Source organism: Antechinus flavipes, chromosome 2 (assembly GCF_016432865.1).
Source record: "Antechinus flavipes isolate AdamAnt ecotype Samford, QLD, Australia chromosome 2, AdamAnt_v2, whole genome shotgun sequence".
NCBI lineage: Eukaryota > Metazoa > Chordata > Mammalia > Dasyuromorphia > Dasyuridae > Antechinus > Antechinus flavipes.
This window is the reverse complement of record NC_067399.1, coordinates 104,980,732-104,999,104: the sequence shown is the minus strand read 5'-3', so window position 1 is coordinate 104,999,104 and position 18,373 is coordinate 104,980,732.

The following is an 18,373-nucleotide window of genomic DNA, read 5'->3' as shown; positions in this document are numbered from 1 at the left end:
TAAAAGAACAAATTTAATTTAAAACCTGTATAATTTAAAATAGTGTCATGCTAAGACATTTAAAGATAAGACATATAAATAAATGCATTTCCACACCATTTTTAATCTATCCTAAGAGGAAAAAAAATTCAATATCTATTCTAATCCAAAATCTGGAAATAGTTCAAGTTTCAATTCCCAGATCTATGGCAGAGCTAAATGGCAATAAAAATAGAAGAAAATGGAGATGTGTTTCTGCTACTTTTTCTGAAAGCTTCAATAGTAGAGTATACCACATAAATCATTATCTATTTTCTAATGATTTCATATGTCAGTGTAGCGATAATTTGTACTGTGGAACCAGATGCTTATCTTGACAAATATCTTTCATTTGCCTAACCTGTTGCATGAGAACTCATTTGATATTGTATGTACTTAGCAGGGACTGTGTTTGTTGTAATGGCTCTGATTCCATGCTAGTGCCTTTTTCAAGCAGTGTTTGAAGAAGTAGCATTGGTACCAGCATTTCATTACTCCCCAGGGCTATATAATTAGGATGGTAAAATTGGGACTGCACCAAGCCACCAAACTTGCTTAAGGCTATTTTTTGCAGTTTTGTTTTTTGTTTGTTTTTGTTTTTGTTTTTTGCTGAGGCAATTGGGGTTAAGTGACTTGCCCAGGGTCACACAGCTAGGACATGTTAAGTGTCTGAGATCAGAATTGAACTCAGGTCCTCCTGACTTCAGGGCTGGTGTTCTATCCACTGTGCCATCAAGCTGCCCCTTGTTTGCAATTCTTTACCAACACAGAAAGAAAAGATTTAGTAAGGATGTTGGACTTAATTGCTTCTGGTTTCTAGCAAAATAGATCTATGATCATATATGATATGACGGCCTAGAGAAAAAGACTAGTTGATTAAAAGAGGATGCTACAAAATAGTTGGAGTGTGTTCCTTCTAAACCCTCACATGCAATGGTCTCCCCAGAGGGGAGCAAATGTTCCAAAATTTTATCTAATGCCTTGCCTTTTTTTTTTCCTGAGGCAATTGGGGTAAGTGACTTGCCCAAGGTCACACAGCTAGGAAGTGTTAAATGTCTGAGATCAGATTTGAACTCAGTTCCTCCTGACTTCAGAGTTCTCTCTACTACACCAACTAGCTGCCCCTACTACTTTGCCTTTTCCACCAAGAGTATTCTTTCTGCCATTTGCCTTGTTCATAATTTATGGTATTTGTACTAGAACCAAAAATTCCTAGTGACAGGAATTGCCTGCCACTAAGAAAGATTTATGCATCTCTATATAGGAACTGACTTGACATTTGTTAATATGAATTATTATTTTTTTTCTTCCTGGTATGGTATTTTGAATTAGACATTTCACCAAATATTCTTTGGCATGAATTTCTTTTTGCAAAAAGCTCCCTGCCCCCAATGAAAGATTTCTCTTTTCCTGTCTTGGCAACCCTTCCTGAAAATACATGTGATGTTCACAGACTCTGACATTTTTTAAAAGCTGTGTTGTTTTCATTATCCATGGGCCTTTAAGTGACAAAACGTTTAATTCACAAACCTCCATTTCCTCAGTCACAAAAAAATTTCTAATTTTGCATCCAACTTAAAATACTGTGATCACATCACTTAAATGAGATGCCAAAAAAAAAAAAAAAAAAAACCCACAGTACTAGAAAGAACCTTATTTTAAACCTATGTTTCCTCATTACTCAATTCCATGTCTAGTTTTTTTTTCATTGCTTACTAAAAGATTGCATTTGGGGTATAATTATCTCTAAAACACAACAGCTTATCCTATTTGCTTTTTTGTAAGACATACTATTTCAAATACAGTCTACTAAAATATTTAGTATAAACTAAATGGAGGTATTTTAAAAGGCATACACACATTTATTAATAATATGTAGCCTTCTTTCCTTCTAAGTATTTATTCAATTTGACTAATCAGTCTTGATATCTTGGAAAGGAAGAAGATTTTGAAGACTGGTCTTTCTTCAGAAAGCTTTTTTTCCTTCTTATTACTTACCTCAATCATTATTCTTTCCAGGTTCTCTTTCATCCCATTTTCATATAAGAAAATTGCTGCCTTAGGTCATTGGTGGACCCTAAGACTAGATTTAATGGAAATTTCCTTTGAGAATATGTGCAGAGCACCCTAACACTTCTAGTTTGGCCTCTAACCCCATATTTTTGTACCACCTCACACCTACAAACATATTTATTCACATCTCTGATTTCTGCAGAATATAACTAGCCACAATAGCATCCTTGCTGTTGGCACTAACCGGTTTGAAACAAAAGCAGGCACCTTCTGTGCTGAAATTTTAACTAGAAAAAAGAAAAATATCTGCCTTCATTACAGTTTTTGCTCTACCTACCACTAAGACCAGCAATTTAGCAGAGTAAAGCTTATTACATTAACTAGTTATCTAATATTTATCTCACCATATGACTTATTTCATTTTTACTATAACTTGTTCCATTTAAAAAAAATAAATTGATGAACTTATGTTAATATGAAATCAAAAGAAAGGGACAAAAATATAGTAGATGGCATGGCACTAGAGTCAGAAAGACCTGGAGTAAAATCTTCTTCATTTATTATCATTATACCCGCAAAAATCATGAACCACTAAAATCCTTGAGCATGTTTCCTCATCTTTAAAATGGGAAGTAATAATGCCACTAAAATGTGGCACAGTGAATAGGAGCTTCAGTCAAATCCAGTTTCACTCACTTATTTGTTGTGTGACCCCAGGCAAGTCACTTGCCTCCAAAAAATAAAATGAAATAACACATATAAAGGAAGCCTTAAAGTGACTTGGAAATTATTATTATTACCAGAATATCAAATCAATTTAGAAACTATTGAGACAAGTTGCCTATATGGTATGATATCATTCACATGACTACTTGAATTTTGGACTGAGCTTAATTTGTTGTCACATAAATACAATTTATGTGTTATATTTTAATTTTTTAAATACAATTCTCCTAAATTCTGCTGTGAATTGTCTTTTTTTTTCTTTCATAAGATGTTTCCTTGGTCTAAGTAGGAATATATTTTCCTTTTTCTTTTTGACAAATGAATCCTTATTTTAGGTCAGAGAAGGTAGATTCATTTCCAAATGTGCTAAAATCCATTATGAAAAGTTAAGATCACCATAACTGTTTCCTCTATTTTCCCCTTGATCATTCCCTCCCTACAGGGAGAGAAAGGAATTTTTTTTTAAGTCTGATTGCTGATATAGGAAAGTAAGATTAGGATTCTTCAAGGAAAGGATTTTTTTTTAATTAAAGCTTTTTATTTTCAAAACATATACAAGGATATTTTTCAACATTAACCCTTGCAAAACCTTGAGTACTCATTTTTCTTCCCTTTCCCTTCCCCTCTTCCCCTAGCAAAGAAGTAATATGTTCAATCTAATGTATGCATACATACTTATACCTGTTAAAGACCGTTAAAAAGACTAAGGTCATCCATCGCATCCAGGACCACCTCCAGTCATCCTAATTTCTGTGGTAACTGCTACATCTCACTTTGTTTTCATATTTTTGCTGCAACAAATATATTGTTATAGGTGTTTGGGAAATATAGCGTCTTCCTTTTTATCTTTGACCTCTTTGGAATATATGCTCCTGAGTGGCAGAAAAAATATTGGTGTAGCTTGGTAAAGATTTTTCTTATCATGATAAAGAGTTTAGAATGCAGCAAGATCAATAATTGACAGAAGGTTTCTTTTCTCTTTTATCATAAAAATTCATAATTTTGCCTCTTATCTTAACACAATTAAAATTTATATACTTTCAGTAGACCTTTAAGAAGTGTTATAAATGGTGATACATTTAGGGTATGATCATTACACTATGTCTGACGTTGCAATTGTCTACCAGCCTGCCAGGGTTATATTATTGTGGCAACTTTCCTTCAGGACTCGACCTACATTACTTTCATTTTCATTTGTTTTCTATCTTTCCATGATTTCACCACTCACAAAATGACTAGCCTCTCCTTGGACTTTCCTGAGGTGATAATGATTCATCAAAGGAAATAATGTAAGCTGAAATGTGAGAGGCTGAATGTTCTGTTGATGTGTGTTGTTAGAATAATGGTGTCAGAATGAGGACCAGAATTAAGGGAGATTTGAGTGGGGAAATCTTAATTTTGGAAATGTTAAGCAGTACCAATAGGGCAACCCAGTAGAGATGTTTTGAAGGTACCTATAGAGATGAATATAAGTATTTCACAGGGTCCTTGGAATATAACAAAGGAAAATGGAAAAACTTTACAGAAAAAATGTAAAATAATCAAAACAAAATTGTTTTACTTCAAGAAGAGATTCTCTTAATGTAGATACACAAAGAGAAGGGAACAAAAATACATATTTTATAATGGTCAGAACTTGAATATCAAAGCCCACCTCTCGCTGCACTTTAAAGGTGCTCATATTTCTGCCTAACTAGTGATTAGAGACATATCAGTGATTCCATCCAAAGAAACTCCTCTTCATTCCTTCATTATTGTCCCAATGAATAGATTTTTGTGTAATTGTTTCTCCCAATAATAATTTTGGAACTGTCCTGTTGCTGCTCCTTCATAAATATATATAAGGTTCCATATTCATCCCAAAGAGTTTCACTTAAGCTTTAATTTTCTATCCAAGTCATGATTTCCTAGTGGCTTCTCCAGTTCAGGGTAATTTTCATTATTAGAAACTTCATTACTATTTACTGGATCAATTCAGTTTCCAGAAGCATTTTATCACCTTCATTTCTATTACTCTTCTTGACTATAAGAATAAAAACTATCTAGGTCTGAAAGAGATAGAATTGTCAATAGGCTTATTTTTGTAATTCATTTATCTAAAGAACAATGCACATATGGTATTGCTTCCTATGACATAATTGAAGAAACATCTAAAATTATTTTTCAATGTGATTCATTGAATGGATGCTCCTAAAAGATATAGAAAGACATTGGATACTTTTAATCACAGATGATTTTATTAATCCTAATTTTGTGAATCATCTCTAATATAATTGACAAGAGTATTTATCTTCAGGATTCAAGCCAGCAAATTTCAATTGTTCATGAAAGGATAGAAATTGCAACATAATTAATATCATTTTTTTTCTATTTGCTGAATAGTATGACTTCACATTCTGAGATGATACCACAAAATCAGAGTTTAAATCTCAAAAGGAAGGATTTAAGGGCAGAAATGAAAATTTAGGGGCAAGTAGAGGATAGATTGAAGTTAAGGATCAATCTTCCTGAGTTCCTGAGTTTGGCCTCTACAGTAGGTATGTGACCCTAGGCAAGTCATTCACTCCTGTTTGCCTCTCAGTTCATCATCTGTAAAATGACCTAAAGAAAGAATGGAAAATTACTGCTGTATCTTTGCCAAGAAATATTTCAGATGGGGTCATGAAGAGTTGGACATGAGGACTTAATAACAACAAAAACAACATGAATTTTACTGACCGGAGGAATTGCGAACCTTTGTTTTGTCTTTGATGATTTAAAAAAAAATATGGGATATAAAAGAATTTTTTTTGCATCTTAAAAATTAACTCTCTATATAGAAAACAGTTATCATTGTGGCATAATTTAAAGGCTATAAAAACATAATGTCAGTACCTAAATGCATCACACCTATTATCACTTCTTACATGTACGATTTAGACACATACATAAAATTTGGAACTATGTCCAAAGGGCTATAAAACTGTGCATACCCTTTGACCCAGCAATACCCTTACTATGTCTATGTCCCAAAGAGATCATAAAAAAGGGAAAAGGAACCACATGTATAAAAATATTTATAGCAGCTCTTTGTGTAGTGGCAAAGAATTGGAAATTGAGAGGATGCCCTTCAATTGGGGTATGATTGAACAAGTTGTGGTATATGAATGTGATGAAATACTATTATATAAGAAATGATGAGTAGGTAGATTTCAGAAAAACCTAGAAAGATTCACATGAACTGATGGTGAGTGAAGTGAATGGAACCAGGAGAGCACTCAATACAGGAACAGAAACATTTTGTGATGCTCAGCTATGATAGACTTAGCTCTTCTTATCAATACAGTGATCCAAGACAATTCCAAAAAACCTGTGATGAAAAAAAAATGTCATTCACATCCTGAGACAGACCTATGGAAACTGAACTCATATCAAAGCAGACTATTTTCACTTGTTTTTAATTTGTTTCTTATTCTTTCTTTTTTGTAGTTTATTACTGGCTATATAGCTTCCTTGTACATAGTTGTTTGCATTTTCCCTTGCCTATTATACGCTCTTTAGGAGTAATGATCATCTTTTACCTTCATATCCTAGCATTTGGCACTGTGCCTAACACTTAGTAGGTGCTTAACAAATTATAGCTGAAGGTCTTATATACTCAGTAACGGGAATAATTTAAAAGTGATGGAAAAAAGGCCTCCTAATCATGAAGTTCACAATCCAGTGAATACTAGGTACTTTGGAAGAAGTAGGAAGGGAACTGAAAGAACCACAAAAAAAGGCTGTACTTATTCATAGTCTATGGGTTCCTCATAAGAGCCTAATAGTTCAGGAACTATTAAAGATATGAATATGACTAGTGATGAGTCTATCCAATTTATGGATCAGAGTAACAATAATTGATTATCTGCCACAATCTATAGGCAGGACAAGCTGAAAAAATAGCAAGGTAAAGCACAATTAATTCAAATAAATATGTTTTCTGAAGTAAGGACAATATGAACACATCCTTAATGGGTAGGAGTCAAAAAGACCAAGGTATTCTTCATGTTTTAAAATATAGTCACTCTAGAAAGCCATTCATAGTTTATGCTATGAATTGGGAGGATAGAAGGGGGCATCTTAGTTAATTACTTCTCTCCATCTTGACCCTTTTGTCAGGTGAGAGTACATTTCTATTGATCTATTGATCAATAAGTTTTAGGCTATAGGGGGGGCAATTAGTCATAAGTTTACCTACATAAATTATCTTGAAGACGCTAACAAAGTATTCCAAGTGATTGTGAAATAATTCCTGAAACTACTTTTCCCTATATTCTGTATGTCCTTATTAGAGATTACATCACAGGATTTTCAGAAGAACTTATTTTCTACAAATTATTCAAACAATCTCCGTAATACCATTTATTTTTTACAACGTCATTGAGAATAGTTGACTAGTTGATGATGATGGGGGAGTGAAATTGTGTTCCCTTTAATCTGAAAAATTATCACTCTAAAATTCCCCTTTTAATCTATAAAAAGAAGGGAGACTCCAAAGAATCTATGAGAGAGAGCATATCCTCCTGGCTGGCTTTTTAAAGGCAAATCACCCCTATTGATAGACAGATCCTCACTCAGGAAGTCTTAAAAGTATGATTTCCATTTAGTTGGAAATCTGGGCCTGGGGACTTTGGCTTTCTTTTCAATTTGAAACTTCAGTTTCAGATTTCCTGTTAAAGGGCAACTTTAAACTCATTTCTTTGCAGAATATCCAAAGTAGCATGCTTTGCCTCTTTGGCATAGCTGCCAGGAAGGACCTTGCCCACTGTGCAGACATTCCCTTCTCAGTGCCAGCCTCCAACAATAAACTTCCATTTTTTCCACTTAATATTTCAGGTTCGTGAATTCTTTCATGAAGGACCTGCTCCTCCAATCAGAAGGAGATTGCCACAACTCTCTGACTGACACTAGAACCCCATCAATATCAATGAATAATCATAGAGGAGTCACATTAGTGGGGACCCATTATCCATAGTACTATCAAAAATACATTCAATACGGCAGAAGTATCCTTAGAACCTTGGGGAACCCTATCAACTTTGTGCTGGGGACATAACCTCTTACTGAGAAAGTTTTTCTGAAACTGTATAATAGAACCAGGTGAAGATATTGAAAAGTGTGTACTCCAAAAATGAAGACATATTTTCTCTGCTTCTCTCTTTATACTTTTCTACAAAATAAAATGGAGAATAAGGTCAGCTAAATGGTACAGTGGATAGAACACCAGCCCAGGAGTCAAATTTGGCCTTAAAACTTAACTAGCTGTGTTACCCTGTGCAAGTCACTTAAACTTAATTGCCTCCCCACTCCCCCCAAAAAAAGATTATTAAAAGTTTTAGCAGATTAAAAAGTTGTGATTTTTTTTAAAAATAAAATAAAGATAGAGAATGGAACCCTATAAGTAATATAGTGAAATTATCTTGATTTGGACAAAAAAGTACCTCTTTGTCTTTAAATAGCAGCCAATTGACTTGATTATCACACTAATTGCCTCAGCTCTTAGCTAGCTTTGATCTCTATTTGCACAATTTTGCTTTCATCTAGACCAGTAAGTGGCCCTGTGACCACTTCTCATAATACTCAGGGAATTTCATAGCTTGAAGGCAATTCCATAGTCATTTAGTCTAATCCAAAGTCCTCTCTACACTTACCTACCCCCAAAAAAGAATCCCTTAAAACATACCTAGTGAGTAGTCATTCAACTTTTATATGAAGATTTTCAATAAAAAGACACTCAGTACTGCTTATGACTGCCCATTCTGCTTTCTAAAAGCTTTAATTACTAGAATGTTTTTTCCTTTCACATCAAACAGCTCCAATGTTCTTTTTATCTTTTCTTTTTACTCATTGGTCCTAGTTGTGCTTTATGAAGACCAGAACAGAGTTGATTTCTCATTTCTGTAACACCCCCTAAAATGCTTGAAGGGAGATTTCCTAATCCCTATGCTTTTCCTCTTTAGCCTAAAAAGAACTACTTTATTTACATCATCTCCTTCACATTGTAATATAGGAAAGGGGGCTGATTTCATATCATTTCTATTTACCTTATTGAATTTTCATGATTAAATAATAAACATGAAATTCTCCACACACACACCCCAAAATTATAAAAGAGCTTCATGAAATGTTGAAGAAATTAAAACAAATTGCCTTCTAAGAAATCTTTTTGTCTTAATTGAAATAAAGAAGATATTTAAGTAGATTTGATTTTGTTACTGAGACTGACAAAGATATCATATGGATTTGTAGCTAGAGGTAGAGAACCCTCTTTAATCATCATCATGGATAGGAAAAGAACATTGTATAAAACCCAGAATATATTAGAAAGAAAATACTAAACTTTATGTCTCAGCAGAATTTGACATTCAGTTTCAATCTCTGACCCAAATCTAGAACTGCAGAACTGCCTAAAAATAATAAGAGGAGGAAAAACGGGATGAAAACTCAGTAATGAAATTGTAAAAAGTTATATCAGCAATAAAGTAGATAGATTCTTTGATACATTCTTGGAGTATCTATGCTACAGAATTAGAAAATTCATTTACAATTTTGAAGAAAATACAGATATTTCATAAGGATTTGTATGTTTATAAAAAGCTTTTCCAATTTTTTTTATCAAACTTCTGCCTAGTTATTTTTTTCCAATCCAATTAAGTAAAACAAAAAGCTCAAACTCCTTTTTGTCAATATCATAGTGATATCCCATCTGTATACACACACATATATGTGTATATGTATATGTATATGTATATATGTATATACACATCTGCCATTGAGGATACCAGCAGTTTCCACTTGTAGGTAAATAAATATTGGTCAAATACTATGAATTATGGTTCCTAAGGCTAATTAAATGTGTTTTGGGGAGAAGGAAGAGAAAAGAGCTATAACATAAAGCGCAAATTGACTATTGTAGAGTCCTGCCAAGATAAGAATTGGTACATCCTCTTCCCTTGTCTCTATAAAGGTTTGGAGGGAAGAGGCCCTGGAGAGGGGATACCATAATGAAAAGACCTTGGCAATGACAACTAGATACTGTCCCTACCCAACCTGAGGGAGTTTTTGTGCTGTGGGGCAAAGTAATATTCATCATATGTTAGCTACAATTCCACTGAATATTATGGAGCCCTGAAATCCTAGAAGTCATAATTCTCTTATAATAATTTTTCTAAAACACTTTGCTAAAAACTCATGTGACAACTACTCCTAAAAAGTGAAAGCATTTTGAATATATTATTCTTAAAATATAAATGTGGGTTACCTAGAATTGGAAAAAACAATCTCAGGAATATTTTCAGTGAATGTAGATCACAGAAGAGTAGAATCAGGCCTATAATTTTCACTTTTCCCCTAAAGAGATTTAACACAATTATCTCTGGAATTTGCCCTAGTTTTCTAGTCAGCTGGTGTTGGAAAAAAATAGCATTGTCAATGGAGTTAATTAAAACTCCTGTTAATAAACTAAAGCAGAGGGAACTAAATGCAAGTAATATTTTACAATATTTCTCATTGGGCAATTAAATTTATTTTTAAACATATGTAACCCCAACCAACACCATCCATAATTTCCAAGTTATACTGCTTTCCTTCCAAGAAGACCAAGAAATTACAGATTGATGTTTCAATATGTTAAAAACAACATTGCAAGCCAGACAACTTGTAAAAATGGCATTTCCAGTGCCAAAAACCTGATACTACCACCTGGCACTCAATATGTTTCAAAGTGTACTATATTTCACCCATGATTATTCCTTGTGAAATTTGGGGGTCAGCATCTCTTTTCTACTTTTTATTGCAAAGAGATAATGGGTTATACTTTTACTAGATCTTTTTATTAGTTTTATAGATACTTCCAGAAATAGAGTCTAAATAAAAATAAGATCCTTCTAACAAGTTATATCTCACTACTTTTGATGATATTTCTTTTATGAAATGATAAAGCAGAGTATAGTTCTATATGAGTAAACCTACTAATAGTATAACCTATTATAGAACATGCTTTAATTTTCTATTATAAGGTGAATACTATCTTATGTGCTGGAGGAAATATAAAGTTTAGGTAAACCATAACTCCAGTGGAACTTAAAGTTCAATGGCAGAAACCCAAACAGGTAACATATTAAGTAGTATTACCTGATAAATACATTAGACAGTAGTAAAAACAAATTGTTGTTGTGTGAAGTATGAAGAATATATACATATAAATTCATATGTATATATCAATATTCAAATATTATTAAATGTCTCCAAGTTTGAGCACTTGAGAATAACTCACTTCAAAAAATTTTACAAACCTAAGGATGGTTAAGCAGTATCAGAAAAGAGGATATTCTTTCCAAATTTCCAAGGAAGACAAATTCCCAATTTCCTAAAGGATGAAAACTACACTCTTTCCTGTTATCATTTTTTTTCCTAATCCACTGAGTTGCTAGTACCTTCACTCAAATTTCCTTGCATTATCTGTATATGTTCTGTATATACATAGTATAAGAATGGCTTCTTCATTAAACTGCAAATTCCTTAAGGCAAGACTGTATCATTTATATATGGGAAAAAAGGAAAGGAGGAAGGAAGGGAGGGAGGAAGAAAGAAAAGGAAGAAGGAAGGAAGGAAAGAAGAAAAGGAGAAAAGGAAGAAAGAGTGAGAAAGGGAAAGAAAGGAAGAATGAAGGCAGGAAGAGAAGGAGGAAGGAGGAAGGAAGGAACCACAGTATTTTTAAATGTTTTAAGGAATATGCTAAGTGATCTATTCACTTAGTAAATGGTAATCATAACTTTTGAAAATTACTCCTATATAATGAATCTGTAGTACTTAAAAATTGGCTGAGGTTAGATCAGGTTGTTATCCTTCATTTTGTTGTTGTTGTTTTGTTTTGGTTTGGTCTGGTTTTGTTTTGATTTTGGTGAGGATCAAATGCAATAGCTTTACAAATTATTTTTCTATTTTTTTATTATTAAAGCTTTTTTTATTTTCAAAACCTGTACATAGATAAATTTCAACATTCACCCATATAAAACCTTGTATTCCACCACCCCTCACCACCTCTTCCCCAAGATGGCAAATAATCCAATATATGTTAAACATGTGCATTTCTCTCTCTCTCTTTCTCTCTCTCTCTCTCCATATATATATATATATATTTCCACAATTATCATGCTGTGTAAAAAATCAAATCAAAAAGGAAAAAAAATGAAAAAGAAAACAAAATGCAAGCACACAACAGCAAAAAAGTAAAAATACTATGTTGTGATCCACATTCAATCCCCACAGTTCTCTCTCTGGGTGTAGATGGCTCTCTTCATCACAAGGTATTGGAAATGATCTGAATCACCTTGTGGTTGAAAAGAGCCATGTCCATCACAATTGATCATCATATAATCTTGTTCATCTGGTTCTACTCACTTCACTTAGCATCAATACATGTAAGTCTTTCCAGGCCTCTCTGAAATTATCTTGCTGATTGTTTCTTATAGAACAATAATATTCCATAATACTCATATACAATAATTTATTCAGGCATTCTCCAACTCATGGACGTATACTCAGGTTCCAATATTTTACCACTACGAAAAGGACTAGTACAAACATTTTTGCACATGTGGGTCTTTTTCTCTTTTTTATGATCACTTTGGGATACAGGCCCAGTAGAGACATTCTTGGATCAAAGGATATGAACAGTTTAATAACCCTTTGGGCATAGTTCCAAATTGCTCTTCATAATTGTTAGATCGGTTCACAACTCCACCAACAATGAATTAATATCCCAGTTTTCCCACATCCCTTCCAATATTTATCATAATATTTCCTGTCATCATAGCCAGTTTAAGAGGTATATATTGGTACTTCAGAATTGTCTTAATTTGCCTTTCTCTGATCATTAGTGATTTAAAACATTTTTTCACATAACTATAAATGGTCTTAATTTCTTCATCTGAAAATTGTCTATTCATATCTTTTGACCATTTGTCAACTGGAGAATGGCTTGAATTCTTATAAATTTCAGTCAATTCTCTGTCTTTTAGAAATGATATTTCTTTTATGAAATGATAAAATTTTCAATTTATTTCATTTGTCAGTGCTGTAAAATTACCCATGCATATAATTTGTAATTAAAAAGCTATTAAAAAAAAAAGAAATGAGACCTATATTAGAACCCTTGGATGTAAAAATTTTTTCCTGCTTTATTGCTTCCTTTTAATCTTGTCCGCATTTGATTTGTTTGTAGAAAACCTTTTTAAGTTAATATAATCAAAATTATACATTTTGCATTCTATGATATACTCTAGTTCTTCTTTTGTAACAAATTCCTTTTTTCTCCACAGATCTGAGAGGCAAAATATCATTTGTCCTTCTAATTTGCTTATAGTATTACTTTTTATGTCTAAATCATGAACCCATTTAGACCTCATCTTGGTAGAGTGTCAGGTGTGGGTCAATGCTTAGTTTGTGCCATATTAATTTCCAAGTTTTCCAGAAATTTCTGTCAAATAGTGAGTTCTTATCCCAGAAGCTAGGATCTTTGGATATGTCGAACACTAGATTACTATAATCATTGATTATTATGTCTTTTGAACACAACCTATTCCACTGATTGACTACTTGATTTCTTAGCCAGTACCAAATGGTTTTGATGACCAGTCCTTGGTCTTTAGGAGGAGAAGTGAAGGAGGCAGGCAGGCTGCCACATGGCTCAATAAAGATGGATCCTGGATTCTGAAGAGCCTGAAGTCTTCCCTGCTGAGTGCTGCAGCAGAGAGAATCTGACCCTCTCCCTCAGCTCTCCAGTGCTTCCCTACGATTACCTCATCATGCCACATCCAGCAGGTGCCAATCATGAAGAGAGCCATGATATCACCATATCATTTAAGTATATGTTTATAAAATCCTTATCTCACATTGAGTAGGTAATTAGCCTTAAGTACTCTGCTGTTTTGGATTCATGTACTCCTTTTCAGAGTTCCAGCCCTCTACAACATAGCACTGAATATAAGTAGATGAATTTAGGTAGTATTGTCATTTTTATTATATTACCTTGGCCTACCCATGAGCACTTGATATTTTTCCAAATGATTAGATATGAGTTTATATGTGTGGGAAATGTTTTTTAATTGTGTTCTTATAGTTCCTGACTTTGCCTTGGCACATAGACTCCCAAGTATTTTATACTATTGACAGTTATTTAAACTTTGTATCTCTTGCTGCTGGCTTTTGTTGGTAACATAGAAATACTGATGATTTGTACGGATTCAATTTGTATCCTGCAACTTTGCTAAAATTGTGAATTGTTTCTAGTGTTCTTTTAGCTGATTCTCTAGGATTCTCTAAGTATTCCATCATATCATCTGCAGAGAGGGATAATTTTACTCATTACCTACTCTAATTTCTTTAATTTCTTTTTCTTCTCTTACTGCTACAGATAACATTTCTAATACAATATTAAATACTAATGGTGAAATGGCAACCTTGTTTCATCTCTGATCTGGGAATGGGAATGGTTCTATTTTATCCCCATTATATCTGATGCTTGCTGACGATTTTAAAAAGATCTATTGTCATCTTAAGGAAACCTATATTAATTCCTATACTCACTAGAGTTTTTAATAAGAATGCTGGATTTTATCAAATGCTTTTTCTGTATCTATTGAGATAATCATATAATTTTTGTTAGTTTGGTTATTGAGACAGTCAACACGCTAATAGTTTTCCTGATATTGAACAAGCCCTGCATTCCTGGTATAAATCCTATTTGCTGAAGGTATATTATCCTGGGGATAACTTGCTGTAATGTTTTGTAATTGTAATCTAATATTTTATTTAAGATTTTTGCATCAATATTCATTAGGGAAATTGGCCTATAATTTTCTTTCTCTGTTTTGATCCCACCTAGTTTAGATATCAGCACCATATCTGTGTCATAAAAGAAAATTTCTCTATTTTCTAAATACTTTGCATAGTATTGGAATTAATTGTTCTTTAAATGCTTGGTAGAATTCACATGTAAATCAATTTGGCTCTGGAGATTTTTTCTTATGGATTAGATTAATAGCTTGTTCAATTTCTTTTTCTAAAATGGGACTATTTAAGTAATTTCCTCCTCTGTTAATCTGGGAAATTTATATTTTTGTAACTATCCATCCATTTCACATAGATTATCAAATTTATTGGCATACAGTTGGGCAAAATAGTTTGTAATTATATCTTTAATTTCCTCTTCAGTGATGGATATTTCATGTTTTTCACTTTTGATACTAACAATTTGATTTTCTTCTTTCCTTTCTCTAATCAAATCAACTAAAGGTTTATTTTGTTGTTGTTGTTTTCATAAAATTAACTTTTAGCTTTGTTTATTAGTTCAATAGTTTTCTTACTTTGAATTTTGTTAATTTCCCCTTTTATTTTGGGAATTTTACACTTGGTATTTAACTGAGGGTTTTTAATTTGTTCTTTTATTCTAGCATTTTAAGTTGCATACCCAATTCATTAATCTTCTCTTTTTCTGTTTTATTTAAGTAAGCATTTAGAGATATAAAACTTCCTCTAAGAACTTCTTTATCTGCATTCCATAAATTTTGGTATGTTGTCTCATTACTGTCATTCTCTTGGATGAAATTTTCAATTGTATATATGATTTGTTGTTTTACCTATTCATTCTTTAGGATTAGATTATTTAGTTTCCAATTAATTTTTATCTATTTTTTCCTGGCCCTTTATTACATATAATTTTTATTCCAACATGATCTGAAAATATATACATTTACTACTTCTGCCTTTCTACATTTGAATTTGAGGTTTTTATGCCCTGGTATGTGTCAAATTTTGTGCAGGTTCCTTATAACGCCAAGATAAAGTATATTCCTTTTTGTCTCCATTCAATTTTCTCTTCCTTAATTTCTTTCTTATTTAGTTTGTGGTTCTATTTATCTAGTTCTGAGAAAATGAAGTTGAAATGACTCACTAGTACAGTTTTGCTGTCTCTTTCTTCTTGCAGTTTTCTTAACTTCTCTAGGAATTTGGGTGCTATACTACTTGGTACATATATGTTTAGTATTGATATTATATCTTTATCAATAGTACCCTTTAGCAAAATGTATTGTCCTTCCTTATCTCTTTTAATAGACCTATTTATGCTTTTGATTGATCTGAGATCAGGATTGAAACCTCTACTTTTTTTTTTTTTTGGTTCAGCTGAAGCATAATAGATTCTGCTCCAGCCTTTTACCTTTGCTCTATATGTATCACTCTGCTTTAAATGTGTTTCTTGTCAACAACATATTGTAGGATTCTTGCTTTTATCTAGTCTGCTATCTGCTTCCACTCATCCCATTCACATTTACAGTTAAAATTACTAATTCTTTATTTCCTGCCATCTTATTTTCCCCATTATACTTTTCTCTTTCTTTTCTCTCTTTTCCTCCTCCCCAGTGTTCTGTTTCTGAACAAGACCTCCCTGAAACTGCTTTCCTCTTTTACAGTCCCTAGCTCTTTCTTTCCCCTTTCCCCTTCTACTTCTATTCTCCTTTGTGTTAGCCTCCCCCTTTCCTTTCTCCTTTCCTCTCCTACTTCCCTACAGGGTGATACAAGTTTTTCTGTGGAGCTAAATATGTCTGATATTTTCTCTTTGAGCCAAATCTCATCCCCCTCCCTATTTTCCTTCTATTGTAATGTCTTTTTCCTCTTCATGAGAGTAATTTACCTCATTTTACCTCCATTTACCTCTTCTTCCAGTACAATCCCCTTTTCACTTTTATCATCACAATAAAACCAGATTATACCTAGACCCTCTAAGTATATCCATAACAGGAATGCAGTTCTCATTCGTTAAACATATCATCTTTCCATATAGGGATGTGAACTTTTTAACTTTTAAAAGAAACTGTTGTTTTTTTCTTTCCTCTTTACCTTTTTGTGCTTCCTTTGAGTTCTGTTTTTGAAGATCATATTTTCTGTTCAGTTCTAATCTTTTCATTGGAAATAAATGAAATTCACCTGTTTCATTGAATGTCTATCTTTTCCCCTGAAAAATAATGCTCAATTTTGCTTAGTCATTGATTTCTGGCTGCAACCCAAGTTCTTCTGCCCTTCAGAATATCATATTCCAGGACCATAGATCTTTTAAAGTGGAAGCTACTAATTACTGGGTAATCCTGATTGTGGCTCCTTGATATTTGCATGGTTTCTTTCTGACTGTTTCTAATATTTTCTCCTTGATCTCATAATTCTGAAATTTAATTATGATATTCCTCAGAGTTTTCACTTTGAGGTCTTTTTCAGGTGATCAGTGAAATTTTTCAATGGCTATGTTACCCTTTGGTTCTAGGACATCAGGGCAATTTTCCTTGATGATTTCTGAAAGATGTTGTGTAGGTTCTTTTTTTTTCCATCATGGTTTTCAGGTAGTCCAATCATTCTTAGATTATCTCCCCTGGATCTACTTTCCAGGTCAGTTGTTTTTTCAATGAGGTATTTTACATTTTCTTCCTTTTTTTTTTCATTTTGGGAGGTTTTGTTTGACTGGTTCTTGATGTCTCATTGAGTTATTCACTTCCATTTGTTCAATCCTAATTTTTAATAATTATTTTCTTCAGTAAACACTTTTACCTCCTTTTGCATTTAACTAATTGAACTTTTAAATTAAATTGTTTTGTTCATTAAGTTTTCTTTTTCCATTTCACAAATTCTGTTTTTCAGTGAATTGGTTTTTCCTTTCCATCAAATCTATTTTTAAGGAGTTGTATATGCTTTTTCCATTTTGCTAAATTTATTTTTAGGGAATTTTCTTCAGATAATTTCAGTGTTTTCTTTTCCAAAATCTCTTGCAAAATTCTCATTTCCTTTCCCCATTGTTCTAATTTCTTTTAAGATCAACAACTACAGAGGTGCATACCATCTCACACCCAGCTGCCTGATTGAAACAGACCTTTTCTGAATTTCTTCCAAAATACATTTGGACATTTGTTATACTCCAAATATTTGTGTATTCTGTCACTCCAAAACCAATTCATAGGCTTGATCTGGTGTTGACCCAAGGGAAGCCAAGGGAATTCAGACAAAGACTTCTTTACTTTTGGCCATCTTCCTTCTTTCTCGAAAAGGACCAAAATTTCTTCACTATGTTCAAGATACAATGTATACAACTTTGGCTGACTAGACCATTTTGAGCTCAGAAAACTCTACCACAGGCTGTACACAAATAGTTCATCTGAACATTTGGAATAGAGATATCTAAATATGTATATCTCATATTTCTTTGAACATATTTTCTTTTGAAAGCAATTCTGTTTTGCTCATAGCACAGAGTCTTCTTTGATGTAAGCATGTCATCCTAAGCAGTCCTGTGCTATTGCTTCTCATATCTCACAATTGATTCTAGTTCTTCAGAAGAATCTTGAAAGTGTTCTTGTATCATTTCTTCCATGTGAGTAGTTGCCTTTTGTTAGTTCTCTATAGAATAATCTTTTAAGTAAATATGCATTTAATATTTGAACAACATAGCCAAGTTTCAGAGATGTGCTCTCTAAAGTAGAGTTTGAATGCTTGGCAATTGAGAAATGACTTGTTTCCAAGTCATTAGAAACCTTATCTTGTCAAGAAATCT